We start from the raw sequence: 10,824 nt of genomic DNA, 5'->3' as shown, positions 1-10,824 counted from the left end.
AAGAGGCGAACGTGACGGTGGCGGACAGCCGACTGCTACACCTCTGGGAGGCAAAGGCGAAGCTGGAGCAGAGACTGCGAACCCAGAAGGGAAACAGGAGCCTGCGCAGAAGAATAGCTCAACTCAGCAGGACCATAGAGGCGCATGCTAACCAAGTCACGTCGCAGCAGTGGCAGGACACGTGCGACGGCTTCGACGGGCAGCCGAACGTGCCTAGGACGTGGAACATCTTGCGCCGCCTGCTCGACCCGGAGGGTAACAAGACTGCGCAGAGAAACAAGTTGTGCGAAATCATCAGGAGGCACGAAGGAGGAGAGGCGGACTTGATAGAAGACGTCCGGAAGCGATACATCGGCGACTACCCGAGAAGACAGCTAACGACCTATCGTGGAGAGGCGAACGCCCTCCTCGACGAAGACATTACAGAATACGAAGTCGCGGACGTCATACGCGGCCTCAAGACCAAGTCGGCCCCCGGTCCCGATGGCGTCAGAAACAAGATGCTTCAAAATCTGGACACGTAGGCGGTCGCAGCAGTAACACGATTTATGAACAAGTGCTGGCAGAACGGGAAAATACCCACGCAGTGGAAGGCGGCGAAAGTGGTCATGATTCCCAAGCCGGGGAAGAGGCCCCAGCTCGATGCGCTGCGCCCCATCTCCCTCACCTCGTGTGTGGGAAAACTGATGGAGCACGTTATCCTAAACAGACTGAACAACTACATGGAACGAAAACAACTCTTCCCACACACCATGATCGGATTTCGACCACAGCTATCAACGCAAGACATCATGCTCCGGCTCAAGCATCAGATCATAGACGGTGAGCAGAGCTCGCGCCTAGACACGAGAGCGATACTAGGGCTTGACATTACCAAGGCCTTTGATAACGTCAAGCACGACGCCGTTCTCGAGAACCTGGAAATGCTCGGAGTGGGCGCTCGCACGCACGGTTACATTCAGGATTTTCTCAACGACAGAACGGCGCAAATCTCGATCGGAGGCTCCACGTCAGACGATATCATTTATTTATTTATTTATTTATTTACATACCCTCAAGGCCCTAGGGGCGTTACAGAGGGGAGTGAGTGAAAAAACAACAACAAACAGTAATAGAAGACATGGAATAGGTCACGGGTCACTTTCGCAAAAATAATTAGTAACAGCACTTTTAAACACATCTAACGAGGGTAATAATATTAATGACGCCGGAAAGTGGTTCCACTCTGGTGATGTCCTAGGAATGAAAGAATCGTGATAGGCTGAGGTTCGAGAATGAGGAATGCCGACTTTGTACTGATGATCAATGCGTGGAGAAACGTAAGGTGGGACGAGGAAGAGCTTTTCTTTAAGAATGGGGTTAGAATTATATATTTTATAGAAAAGACATAGACGAGAACACTTACGGCGCAAAGAAAGCAGTGGCAAGGAGAGAAGAGATTTCATGGATGATACACTAGCTGTACGGTGATAATTGTTAAGTATCAAACGAGCGCCGCGGTTCTGAACTGACTCGAGATGAGAAGTGAGCGTCGTCTGACCAGGATCCCAGATTGAAGCTGCATACTCTAACTTTGAGCGAACCAAAGATTTGAATAATATTAGTTTGAGAGAAACTGGTGCTAGAGAAAAGTTACGTTTTAGGTAGCCTAACATAGAATTGGCATTAGCAATGATGTGGTTCATATGAATATGCCAGGAGAGGTTAGAAGTAATATGCACACCGAGGTATTTATATGAGGTCACACATTCTAAAGAAACGTTATCAAGATGATAGATAAAAGGCGTAGTGTTACGGCGAGACACTTTCATTGTTTTACATTTTTTAGTATTAAGTGTCATGGACCACAGCTTGCACCAATCAAGAACAGCATTTAAGTCGTTTTGAAGAAGGAGAGAGTCAGAATCATTAGTAATCTTACGATAAATAACGCAGTCATCCGCGAATAAACTAAGCGATGATGAGACACACAACGGCAAGTCATTGATGTATATGAGGAATAACAAAGGACCGAGAACGGAGCCTTGAGGGACGCCAGAAGTAACAGAAGACACTGAAGAATTAGAGTTATTTACATGAACAAACTGCGAACGATTTGTAAGAAAACACTCAATCCAAGTTAGTATCTCAGGGTCGAGGTTGAGTTTGCTAAGCTTGAAGAGTAGTAGTTGGTGAGAAACTTTATCAAATGCTTTGCTGAAATCAAGAAAAATACAGTCAACCTGGGATCCATGATCAAGTAATGAAAATAAATCGTTAGTAAAGACGAGAAGTTGTGTTTCGCAAGAAAGAAATTTACGAAAGCCATGCTGTGAGGACGAGAAAAAAGAGTTGGATTCGAGATATTTAACAAGATGTGAATAAATAATATGCTCTAACATTTTACAAGGAGTACTGGTTATGGAAATGGGTCTATAATTGTCGGGGCAGTGTTTGTCGCCTGATTTATGAAGTGGAACCACCTTGCCAGTTTTCCAATCTTCAGGAAGGACACCAGTAAGAATAGATTGCTCAAAAATCTTAGTAAGAAAAATTGCACTGTAAATTTTAGTATGTTTTAGAAACTTAGTGTTAATATTATCAATACCACATGATGAAGACACTTTGAGGTTGTCAATCAGCTTAACAATGCCATCAAAATCAAACACAAGCGGGTCCATTGGAAAGAAATCATGATTAGGGTAAGTAACAATAGAACAGTTTACATCTCTAGAAAACGATTGAACAAACACCTCATTAAGGATTTTCGCAGAGTCATCGTCAGACATAACAATGCCATCAGAGTCATAAAGCAAAATAGCCTTGTCTTTCTTGCCATTAATAACACTCCAAAACATTTTGACACTAGTTGATAACAGACGGGGCAAGGTTTGGCTGAAGAAAGTTTGTTTGGCGTCCTTAATTGCATTTTTGTATAAATTTTCTGCGTTGTGGTAAACCGTCCAGCTCTCAACAGTGTCTGCACGCTTAGCAGTGCGGAACAGGCGTTTCTTTTTATTTGAAAGTCTTTTCAAGGCATTATTAAACCATGGGGACGTGGAGCTATTAGTAAGAAAGCGACGTGGGACGAAAGAATTGATAAGGGAATTGACTTTATTTTTGAACATTGTCCAATTAACCTCGACAGAGCGTTCGGAAAAATTGGATAGGAAGAAGTCAAGAAATTGCGCTAACTCGCGGTTTATACCCTCAAAATCAGCTTTGCCATAATCAAGAAAAGAGTTATTCTTCGCTTTTGCAAAGGCAGATACAGGAGCGCTTAGGTGAAAGTGAAGTAAACAGTGATCGCTGATGGCAGGTAGATACGTAAGAGAGGATGCAAGATCAGGCGCGGTAGAAAGAATAAGGTCCAGCACGTTCTCAGAAGTTGCCGTAACACGAGTCGGCCTAGTAACTATCTGCGTTAACGAAAAATCGGAGCAGAGACTTAAAAACTCGGAACACGCAGCAGAATTTGAAGATATGGTAGGATATAGACCAGACCAGTCAATGCCGGGGAGATTAAAATCGCCCAAAAGAAACAAAGGCAAGGCAGGAAACCTTGTACGAATTGTATTCAGAGCATCGTGTAAATCTATAAAAAAGTTTGCTGTGGCATTGGGAGGACGGTAGCACGCGCACAAAATAACCTGTTTATGGCTAAAACGCAAGCGCACGCCAATAAACTCAAGAGGTGTAACAATGTTGATAAGAGAAGACTCAATGCAATCATTTACCGCGATTATGACACCACCACCACGCCTAGATAGCCTATCGCATCGATAAAAAGAGAAACGCTTGTCGCAACAAAAAATTTCGCTGTCGCGTACAACACTAGATAGCCAAGTTTCAGTGAGTACAACAATGTCGGCGAGTGAAGAATCGATGGCTGAAGACAAGTCATCACGATTTCGAAGAACACTTCGAATGTAGGTGAAAAGCACTGAAAGATAAGGACTAGGATTGTTCCGTATCAGGTTATGTTATTGTGATGACGTTGACAAATCAACCACAGGGTCAGCATTAACACGAATGGAACTCGTGCTCGGCGTGATAAAATCGCGGACCTCACAAACGGCATCGCTGGCCGCGCAGTAAGAAAAACATTTGTCATCAAAAAACACTTTGTTATAGCGTAGACTAAAAGACTGTGTGTGAGCCTTAGTAAATTCGAGCAGCTTTCTTCTAGCAAGACGAGTGGCAGGGGAAAAATCCTCTGCGACGGAAGTGGCACTACCGCGCAGTTTGCCTCTGGAGGAAAAAACATGGTCTTTCGTTTTGAATAATGAGAATTTCACTAAAATTGGCCGACATTTACTGGGGTTAAAAACACGACCGAGCCTATGTGCACGGATGATACCCTCAGGGGGAACGATGATCTTCATTTCGTTTGCAATGATGTCACGCACTTTGCTTTCAGATACAGCCCAGGTCTCAGAGTTTGAGTCGGGAACACCGTAAAAGCTAGGAGGAAGAGGGACGCCCCAGGGCTCGGTCCTTTCACCGTACCTCTTCAACGTCGCCATTATCGGACTTCCAGAGAAGCTAGAAGCGATCGGCGGATTACACCACAGCATTTACGCCGACGATATCACGCTCTGGGTGACCGGCGGCAGCGAAAGTTTCATACAAGACACGCTGCAAGAAGCGATTCGGGCGGTGGAAAGTTACGTCGAGCCAAGGGGCCTTGCCTGCTCCCCGCAGAAGTCCGAACTCCTCCTCCTCAAGCCGGTCCGTGCCCGCCAGCTGCCGTCGGACATCGAGCTGTACGCCCAGGGTAACAGAATCCCCACGGTCAGGAGCATACGAGTCCTAGGCCTCAGGATACAAGCCGACGGAAACAACTCCGAAACGATAGCGTCGCTAAAAGGAACTGCGTACCAAATTACGCGCCTCATCTCCCGAATCGCCGGTAGAAACTATGGCATGAAGGAGAAAAACCTCGTGCGCCTAGTACGCGCTTTCGTCGTCAGTAGACTGGCGTACGTCCTCCCTTTCCTAAGACTCGGCCTCACGGAAACGAACAAGCACAACTGTCTCATCAGAAAGTCATACAAGAGAGCACTCGGCATCTCGGACACCACCTCGAACGAGAAGTTCGCGGCTTTAGGTCTGCACAACACGGTAGAGGAGATCATAGAAGCTCAGCGTGTTTCGCAGCTAGAGAGGCTGACGAAGAGTGCCACGGGCCGGCACATCTTGGCCAGCCTTGGAATCCTCTACGAGAGGCAAACGGGGGAGAAGGCCGACGTCCCTAGGCGGGTCAGGGAAGCCCTCGTCATACCAAACATCCCAAAGCACATGCACCCGACGCATCACGCGGAACGCAGAGCGGCGCGAGTCAAGGCGCTCCAGAAACGGCTAAGCATCGCGGAGGGCGTCCACTATACGGACGCTGCTAGAGCCGGCGGAGGTGCCATGGTCGCAACAGCGGTCAACCAACAGGGCGAAGTGATCTCGAGCTGCAGTATCAAAACGTCCGAACCGGAAGTCGCGGAGGAGGTGGCCATCGCCCTCGCGATCCGAGTCCGGGGGGCACGCATCGTCGTCAGCGACTCGCAGCAAGCCATCCGGCAGTTCGCCAAAGGAAGAACCTCTACAGCCGCGCTCAAGGTCCTGGGCGACCCCGAGAAGACGTCAACGAGAGTACAGCTCATCTGGACACCGGCGCACTCGTCGCTCCCCGGGAACGAGAAGGCACACGGCGCGGCCCGAGAACTCGCTCACCGGGCCGGAGAGCCGCTGGACTCCTCTCTGGCCTTTTTTTCGGGGAGTGACAGGCTGGTCAAATTCGGGGACATTCTCGATCACTACACTGGCGAGAGGTTACGCTATCCACCCGCGCACCCCTCGCTGGACAAGAGGACGTCGGTGGCATGGCGCCGCCTCCAGACGGGCTCCTTCCCAAGCCCCTCCCTACTCAATAAATGGTACCCCGACAAGTACAAGCCAAACTGCAAGCTCTGCGGCGGCCACGCCAACCTCCGACACATGGTGTGGGAGTGCAGCAGGATCGACCGCAAGTCTCACCCCCAACTGGAGAAGATCGACAACCAGGAGAGCTGGGAAACCCTACTCCTCTGCTCCGACCCCTCGGTGCAGAACCAACTAGTCCAGCTGGCCGAAGACGCCGCCAAAACCCAGAGGGTTCAGGCCGCCGTCTGAGGGTGGCTAGCGGGGCGACCCTAGGGGTCTCCCGTTCAGTCATTAACCCATGCTTGGGCAAATAAATATTGTTTACTACTACTACTACTACTACCGGCGTTCAAAATTGGTCCCAGAGCGATCTTGCATCTCCGCCGGAAATTCTGCCTGCTTTCGTCGCCCGGCGCCCGAATTCTCGCGAATCCGGCCGCCGGTTCGCAAGTGTGAACGAGGAATCAGGGGCCCGTTTCCGGCTTGAGCGGCGTCGGCGTCGGCGCCTCCGTCGCCGTCGGCGTAACCGGGAGAACACGTGACCCCCCCCCCCCCTCCCCCCAAGGTTACGTGACTCTTCCCCCCAAGATCAGGTGCCCCCCCGGAGGAGATTAAAAAATGAGGGGAGGAGGAGGAGGAGGGGTATACCCTCCCCTCAGTACCCTTCCCTCCTCTTCCTCAAGAGCTGCGCTCAAATTCGGCGTTATAGCCGATTCACACGACGGACTGATCCGCGGACTGATTGATCACGTGATGACATGTCCGCGATTCTTCCGTCTCCCAAGCGCATCCACATGAGGGAGACGACGAGCAGACGCCAGCGACGACGGACCGATCCTGCTCGCCACCCCACAGTGCCGCGAAACTCCAACATCGCACTGAGGCACCGTTGTCCAAGAGAGAAATCGATGTTTGCGACCGCGATTAAGAATCGTACGCCGCTGTTACGCACAGATCGAGACAAAACACCGGGGCAGGCTTCGCACCAAGCGCCACAAACTTTACTAACCCAAAGCATGACAGTGACACAGGCATGGTCCTGCTCGAGAAAGCTTCGGCGTAGACACGACGAAGTTCTGGGCTCGCGGAGGGGCGTTTGGGGATGCCTTCACGCACTCCGCGCTCGTGCACAACACTCAAGCACACCACATTCACAAAAGAGGTCTTGCTCGGTGAAATCCTGATCGGACGTGCAAGAATTACCGCGGCGTGCTAGACGAGTTTTGACGGGCGCTCCTTGACACGGACCCGGTGTAGTACCGAAACCTGCGTCGCGTCAGCCAGACAAGTTTCTAGGGTCTCTTTCACTCGTGGAACCAAGAATTGCGCGTCAAAATGAACCAACGAACGCACAAAACACAACAATGCGCCATTTTTGTTCTAAACTCGCAGAAGCAAAAAAACCAAGAAAACAATGTACCGTTGCCAGACTAAACGCTTTCCAAGTCAAGCTCCCGCCAAACGTCCGCGAGTGAAAAAGGCACTCGACTTTATCAGTCCGCGCGTGCGCGGACGAGGCGCGGATCGCAGGAATCGGTGACGTGCCGGTCAAGTGGCACACGGTCTGTGGACGAAAATCGCGATTCGGTCCGTCGTGTGAATCGGCTATTACAGGGAGTTGTAAACGGCTTTGACTTTTAGAGCGCAGCTCTTAGGGGCCCGTTTCCGGCTTGAGCGGCGTCACCGTCGCCGTCGCCGTCGCCGTCGCCGTCGCCGTCAGCGTAACCGCGCTGTGCATCATGGGAAATATCCCATAATGCACCGCGCGAGCCCCCCACCGGGGTCACGTGACTTCGTGGGGAGGCACGTGACCCCCCCCCCGAGGTCACGTGACCCCCCGAAGTCACGTGACTCCCCTGATGTCACGTGACCCCCTCCCCGAGGTCACGTGACCCCCTCCTCGAGGTCACGTGACCCCCCGAGGTCACGTGACCCCCCGCCGATGTCGCGTGACCCCCCGATGACGTCATCGACACTGATGACGTCACCGGCATCCACATCGTCATCGTCATCATCACTGATGACGTCATCATCAGTGATGACGATGACGATGCGGATGCCGGTGACGTCATCAGTGATGATGACGATGACGATGTGGAAGCCGGTGACGTCATCAGCGATGATGACGATGACGATGTGGATGCCGGTGACGTCATCAGTGATGATGACATCAATGATGATGACGTCATCAGTGCCGATGACGATCTGGATGCCGGTGACGTCATCAGTGATGATGACGATGACGATGTGGATGCCGGTACGTCATCAGTGATGATGACGATGACGATGCGGATGCCGGTGACGTCATCAGTGATGATGACGATGACGATGTGGATGCCGGTGACGTCATCAGTGATGATGACGATGACGATGTGGATGCCGGTGACGTCATCAGTGATGATGACGATGACGATGTGGATGCCGGTGACGTTACCGACATCCGCATCGTCATCGTCATCATCACTGATGACGTCATCAGTGACGTCACTGATGTCGTCACCGGCATCCGCATCGTCATCGTCATCAGCACTGATGACGTCGTCAGCGACGTCACTGATGACGTCACCGACATTCGCATCGTCATCGTCATCATCACTGGTGAAGTCATCAGTGACGTCACTAATGACGTCATCAGTGACGTCAGTGATGACATCATCGGCATTGGGGGTCACGTGACCCCCCAAGGTCACGTGACCCTCCCCCTGGTTAGTCTAACCCCCCCTCAGCGCCCTTCCCTCCTCCTTCTCAAGAGCTGCGCTCCAATTCGGCGTTACAGGGAGTTGTAAGCGGCTTTCACTTTTTTTTAATCACGAATTCTATCTTTTTATACACCAAGTTTATCTCCATCGAGGTAGTGCCCTTGGGCAGCTACATATGAATGAATGAATGAATGAATTGGTTTCATTTAGACACTAGGTCTAGGGTAACAGGGCAAAAGGCAGATTAACTCTGCCTGACGTGGAGGTGTTGTTTCAACTTTTCGTAGCAGTGACTGAAGGCTTCACCTCGAATGCGCTTGAGCTCGTCGGTTACGCTCTTCTGGTTGTAATTCAGAGCACAAAAATGTTGTCATTTGATGGAGGGAAAGTACGCCGGCGAGCTAGTTAGGAAACATATTTGAAAGAATACCTGAAAGAAAACCCAGTGAGTGTCTTGAAAGATTTTTTTTGGGGGATAAAGAATTCGTTCTTATTTGGATCGATTGCTTTTGTCTACAGCTGTGCGAATTGTTCCACTGGTATCGACCTTGTGAAATAAAGACATAGAACTCTCAGGTCTATATGAACTAACCGTTTTAATTGTTACCAAATCGCCCAGAATCTGGTAAACATACACCACCAATAGTTCACAAGCTTCTTCCTAGAGGCTTTCCCATAACATCCGAAAAAAAAAATACGTGAAGTTTTGGTGAATTGCGGTAATTGGTGACTTCCGGTAATTTCTGGGGACCCAGGCGAATCTGGTGACTTCCGGTAAGTTCCGGCTTTACCGGAAGCGAAAAAGCCCCATAATTTAGTCAAATAGATTTTTACTGGAAATAAAATTCCGATAAAACATCCGGTGACTTTAGGTAAATGCCGGCTTTACCGGAAGTGAAAAGAGTCCCATAATCCAGTAAAATAAAATTTTTACTGGAAGTGAAATTCCATCGTTTACAAAAGGGTTTACAAATACTTTGTAAAATATGTAATTATTCCCCTACAAAATTACTGATAAATATAAGGGATTGCAAGTAATTTCGTTACTTGTAACAAATTACATGCAAGTCTGGTTAAAGCCAACAGATAAACGGAGAAGTTGCCAGAGACAACAGACATGGGCCTCGCGAACACAGGCGCAGCGAAAGATCACACCGGATTCCAAGAACACGGGAACAACGCTAGGGGGTTCACCCGAAGCTGCGTCAACGTCTGTGCGTAAACCTAGGGCGCGCTCGGAACCTTCCCAGCCAGCCCCCACAACCGCTGGAACATGATCCTCGGTCTTGACCGGTGCGGCCTGCGCCCGAGACCCGCGTGCACGGCACTTCGTCTAGTTTATGAAACGGCCTTGCCGTTGACAAGTGCACTTAGGAGTTATACTGGCTATGTAGGTTTCCGTGTATGGATGCAAAGGCCCTTAGGTTAGAGGAAAGACTTGCGGGCGATGACCCGCCGTGGCAAAGACACAACATTGGCGTTGGTGGAAAAACTCCAGGTTCAACACGTACCGGAACGTATAGAAAAATTTTTTAAGCAAAACGCAGTCTCGTCAACAAAGTGTAAAGTTGGGCGAGTTGGTTGATGGTCATATTGAATTGGTTAAAACAGCGCAGCCCCGGCGGCGCGCAAAAATGCGACCACCTGTACAAGTCCCCTCTAAGGCTGCTCCAGGACTTGTTGGACCGGTCAGCAGTTAAAAGAACGTAGCGGTCACATGAACAATCTTGAGTTAGATTTTAACATTAAACCGAACTTTCGTGAAACGCTACAAAATGTTACTCGAAAAAGCTTAAAACGATACCAAAAATGCGAAACAAGTGTAAGTACGGCTCACCACGCACACTGTCAATTATCTAACAAAAAATGGCTGCACATCATGCATAGATGTACAACTTGTAAAAAAAACAAATGCACGCAAGAGTATGCGTCATTAAGAACATACCTACGAGTATGGCGTGAGCAATACAATTAAAACAATCGCGACAATTTCCACGCAGTTTCTCACAACTCCAAAAATGCTGAGACGAAAAAGAGGGGGGGGGGGGGGGAACGCAGGAGGGTTTTAACTGGGGGAATGTCACAAAAGGTTTAAACACACACGGCCTGAGAGTTCGAGGGGGCAAAAGGGCACAATAGCGGCCTCGTCCGTCTCTAAGCGCTGGGGGACACCCTATGTCTAAGGCGGAAAATATCCTCCTGGGTTTCCCGCATGATTTTCGCGAAAAAA

Source organism: Ixodes scapularis, unplaced genomic scaffold (genome assembly GCF_016920785.2).
Source record: "Ixodes scapularis isolate PalLabHiFi unplaced genomic scaffold, ASM1692078v2 PGA_scaffold1__304_contigs__length_218370807, whole genome shotgun sequence".
In the NCBI taxonomy this organism is placed as follows: Eukaryota; Metazoa; Arthropoda; class Arachnida; order Ixodida; family Ixodidae; genus Ixodes; species Ixodes scapularis.
Note: the sequence above shows the minus strand (reverse complement) of the source record.